The sequence below is a fragment of the Eptatretus burgeri genome, chromosome 6, assembly GCF_056783735.1.
Source record: "Eptatretus burgeri isolate ZD-2024b chromosome 6, Ebu_testis_v1, whole genome shotgun sequence".
Classification (NCBI taxonomy): domain Eukaryota; kingdom Metazoa; phylum Chordata; class Myxini; order Myxiniformes; family Myxinidae; genus Eptatretus; species Eptatretus burgeri.
In genome coordinates, this window is record NC_140966.1 from 76,419,888 (window position 1) to 76,424,887 (window position 5,000).

General features: G+C 41.0%; 1 protein-coding gene across 2 annotated transcripts in view; it reads right to left on the reverse strand.

Moving 5' to 3' along the window:
* The window catches only part of LOC147025108 (uncharacterized), a 125,055-nt gene extending 124,530 nt beyond the window's left edge, over positions 1-525 (reverse strand). The window contains exon 1 of one of the 2 annotated variants that reach the window (XM_085885727.1): positions 1-525. This exon is cut by the window's left edge and continues 1,076 nt beyond it. The gene's annotated coding sequence lies outside the window, so the exon portion shown is untranslated. The other variant, XM_085885726.1, reaches the window with a different exon arrangement.
* Positions 526-5,000: the final 4,475 nt, after the last annotated feature.

A 5,000-nucleotide genomic window follows, 5' to 3' on the forward strand; every position in this document is an offset into this window, starting at 1 on the left:
GCCCTGTGGCGTTTGTTCAATTAAGATCACCGGGTTGGCTGAGGATGCAAAATGATTATCAAGCAGAAGGGATAACCTACCCTCTAGAGTCTAGACCTTTCCTCGGTAATGTCCAGTTCAGTGGCAGCAGTGTCCAAAGACTTCAAATTACCCAGCTGGTTCTGTTTGTTTTGGTCAGATATCGCACTATTATGGGTAAAAATTTCCACCTACAATGCTCATTAATTTGCTTTGAGGTGCAATTGTTCGAACCTCTGGTTCAATCCCAACTTCTGATCACCGATGTGATGGACCTCACTGCTCTAAGATAACTCAGACATTATATATACATACATACATGACAATACACTCCCGTGGTCGAGAAAACGGTACTTAACATATATACATATATATATATATACACTACCGGTCAGAAGTTTTAGAACACCCCCATTTTTATAGTTTTTACTGAAATTTAAGCAGGTTAATGTTTCATGTACTCTGAAATTAAAGCATAGAACAAATAAACAATTGCAGATAAAAAAGAAATTGTGGAAACGTTTTGTTGAACAAAATTTAATCCAAGTTTTTGACTCATCAAAGTAGCCACCTTTTGTAGATATAACAGCCGAACATACTTGTGGCATTCTTTCTACAATGGAAATCAAATATTGTTTGGAAAGTTCTTCCCAACACTGTTGCCGAAGTTCCCACAAATGTGTTGCACTTGTAGGTTGATTTGCTTTCACTCTTCTGTCCAGTTCATCCCAAACCAGCTCGATGGGGTTTAAGTCTGGTGACTGTGCTGGCCATTCCATGATTTGAAGCCTACCGTCATGTTCTTTTCTTCTAAGGTAGTTCTGACATAGCCTGGAGGTATGTTTTGGGTTGTTATGTTGCTGTAGAATGAACACCTGACCAACTAGGCATAGACCAGAGGGTATTGCATGGCACTGCAAAATGCCGTGGTAGCCCTTTTGGTTCAGGGTGCCAGTCACTCTGTGCAAGTCGCCGACTCTGGATCCAGCACGAGAGCCTCAGATCATCACGCTTCCTCCTCAATGTTTGACAGTTGGTGTCACACACTGAGGAACCATCCTTTCGCCTATTCGACGGCGTACAAAAACAGTGCGTGATGAACCGAAGATTTCAAATTTTGATTTATCGGTCCATAAGACCTTCTTTCCAGTTTTCAGGAGTCCACTGGTGGTGCTTCATGGCCCAGGCAAGCCTCTTTTTCTTATTTTGCCATCTTAGCAATGGCTTTCTTACTGCCATTCGATCTGTCAAACCTGCAGCTCGAAGTCTTGTCTTCACAGTTGAAACTGAGACTTCCTTACTTCGACCAGTATTAAGCTGTGCTTGAAGCTGCTATCCTGTGAGCTGCCTATCATGCAAGCTGTTGACTCTCAAACTCGTCTTCTGATTGTGTTGTGGCTTTGGGTCTGCCAGACCTCTTCCTGTCAGTTTCCTACAGTTTCCAAGTGCCTTTTGATGGTGTAGGAAACTTTACTCACTGACACCTTGGCTTACATTGCAATTTCTCTAAAAGAAAGACCTACACTTTTAAGGGTTATAATGGTCTGTCCGTTTTCCTTTGTCAATTGTCTTTTTCTCACCATTATGATAGCAATATACTACTTCATGCATTGCAATATTGTCCAAATAATGCTTCAGAGGGTGTAGCAACACAGTCTGTTCCAACACTGCTTTTATACAGATAGAGGGTTTGTAACTAATCAACAAAAGTTGGGACACCTGGATGAATTGTTTGCATCAACTTTCAAGGCTTAATTTAGTTCCATTGCTGCAGAACAGCTGCAGTTGCTAACCCATTACTTGTTCCCTGAAAAGGGCCTTTTTTAACAACTCTGAAATTTACTTTTTTTTTCAGTTTTTGGTAACCGAAACTTTTTTTTTAACCTCTGGCAGTTTATCGCTTCGCGTTGTACCATTTCAGGTTATTCACTGGACTTTAACTGCTTAAGGCCCGGTCACACCTTGACGTTTTAGCCAACGTATGCCGATTTTTGAATTTTTTTTCTAAAACGCTGGCACACGTTGAATACGTTATGGGTAAGTTTTGATAACATTGAGAGCACGCTGAAAAACACTGCCATACGTCATTGTATGTTGGCTTTAAACGTTGTACTTTTTGGTTGTCCTCAAATTTTTTCATGCTTGAAATTTCACGACGTATGCCGGCGTATGTCTCACACGTTCCGCTACGCTGGCCACAAGTTGTATGCACGGTCTGCGATCGTTGACAGACGTCAACACATGCTACTTGTAAGTTAATCATAAGTTGAGACACGCCGAGGTAATGTTTAGCGTACCCGAAACTTATTTCTAACCTATGATTAACGTGTTGTTGGCACGTTACGCGATCGTTGCCACACATCGACAGACGTTACTTTTAAGTTACTCATAGGCTGAAAGACGTCGGTATAATGGATCGTCCTTGCGTCAGCGTCCACGGCCACGGCCAGGACACTTATTTGCAGCATTCTTCAAACTTTTCTTGGGCATGACGAGGATGTTCACACTTCGATGTCTAGCTTGGCTATGATTCCAATTGTCCATCGGCAGCGTCTATTTAAAATCGTCGAGTTTGAGCGTTTTAACACGTTAAGAAGAAACGCTTCAAATTTCTAAACCCCAGCGTCAAAAAACAAAGGCGAGTGACAGCAATTTAAATCGTTCATTGCAAACAATGAAAATAGTTGAGTGGTACCGTTTAAAAGCCGTTGAGTGTAAAAAAAATCCAATTGTTGAGCGCAAGCGTCTACTTTCAATAGTGGAGATGCAGCCATTTAAATCGTTGAGTTTATCATTTAAATCGTTAAATCATTAAACGCAAGGACGATCCATCATAACCCACACCCTCCCCCTCACACTCACCTACTACTGCCAACATGAACAAACTACTACTAATACTGATACTGTTACTGCTGACATGGACATTGACTCAAAAAGGACTCGAAAACACTGTTGGGTTCCCCTTTTATGAACACCATTTTTATATACCAATTCCCAAAACCGCTGGGAACACGTCTTTATATGGCAGTTGTAAGCTAGAAACACGTTAATTTTTTTTTTTTGTCGACCAGAAGACGTCATTGGAATACGTCTACATACGTCGATGTGTGTTGGGACTACGTAAAGAATTGGTTCAAAGCACGTCAAACATAAGTTAGAAATAAGTTTCGCGTAAAAAAGACATTACCGCGGCGTGTTTCGACTTATGAGTAGCTTATAAGTAGCCTTTGTGGACGTGTGTAAGCGTCCACATATCGTGTGTAAAACTTATCCCCATCACATGCGGAACGTGTGTCATACGCCGAGTACGTCGTAAAATTTTGAACATGTTTAAAATTTCTTGACGTACTCTACTTACTACGACGTATGATAGCGTACTTTAGCATTGTACTCACGTATACCAAACTTACTCATACCGTATTTGACGTGCCCCAACGTTTTAGACACATTTTTCTTTGGTCGGCATACGCTGGCAAGATCGCCAAGGTGTGACCGCGATGTTGACACTTCCATTTCTATGGCAGTTATGATTCGAATCGTTGTGCGTCAGCCTTTTAATAGGCTACATCACGACATCGTCGGCGATGCGTGCAACGCGCTATGCCTAAGTTAGACTATCGTTGGGCATCGGTTGTGTAGGCCGACAACAGGTTCAGCATTCGTTGGTATAAGTTATCTATAACACAACGAAACGTTCTGTGTCCGTTACCAATGCGTTATACATAAGACCAAGTTGCGATGAATACGTCCGAATCTTTAAAAAAAAAACATCAAAAGTTCAACGTAAGCCAGCGTTTTAGATACATTTTAATACGTTGCCATCGCTGGCTAAAACGTCAAGGTGTGACCGGGCCTTTACATTTCAGTAAAAACTGAAAAATGGGTGTGTTCTTAAACTTTTGACCAGTGGTGTATATAAATATATATATATATATATATATATATATATATATATATATATATATATATATATATGTATATTTATACTAGCTGAAGTACCCGGTAATACCCGGGAAATTTGCCCCATTTTCCTCACGCTAGTTAGACTGAGGCATTAGTTAGTTGTATGGAGAAAATTAGGAAGGCTTCTTTTATTCCTCAGATTTATGGAAGGAAGGCTTTCCTCATTCTTCATGCTGCCGTAATCCTCAGAGAGGTCATAGTTGAAGGCGGCCTTGAGCCACTCAATGTTTCTAGCAGCAGTGGAAACTGTCCTTGATGTCCTGCCAAAACCCGGACCTAGAAAGCTGGAACGTGAGTTTTGTGCTTCTCTCGCCCGTCGGTGTGACGCTCTATTTGCAGTTAGGCGATGCTCTCTCTCTGCAGCCGACTCTGCTTGCCTGGCTCGTTTATGAGCAGATATATCAGCAGTAAGACGACTCGCTCTCGCGCTCTCTCTCTCTGCAGCTGACTCTGCTTGCCTGGCTCTTTCATGAGCAGATCTATCAGCAGTTAGCTGTTGCCGTGCCGCGTGCAGTTCAATAATTCAAATAACAGGAGGAGAATGTGTATGTTTTAAAAGTCAATGAATATGAACATTTTGTATTTCAAAAAACCCTAGCGTTTTTAACCATGAATCCTTTTGTTATGATTAATACGCCGGTGCACTATTCGAAAGGCTTTTTTTTTAATGGGAATTTTTTTTTTTAATATATATATATATTTTTTAATATTTTTTTTTCATTTTTATGGAGAGCCACTTAGCCCATCCTGGAGCTGAATGTCAGTTCTATATATGTGTAAAGTTTCATCAAGATCGGTTTACTGGTCTAGGAGCTTATTCGTTACAAAAAAAACACATGGAGAGACAGAAGGACTGCCATTTGTATAGTAGATATATATTGTTGAAGATTTCCACCCGTTCGGCGTGCGCAAGACCTTTTCAACCCAATCCAGGCCGTTAAAACGTTAACATCCAATCCAGGTGTTAAAAACCAGCTAACATTCCGAACGCTCCATGGCAGTCAATGTGAAGAAGGGAC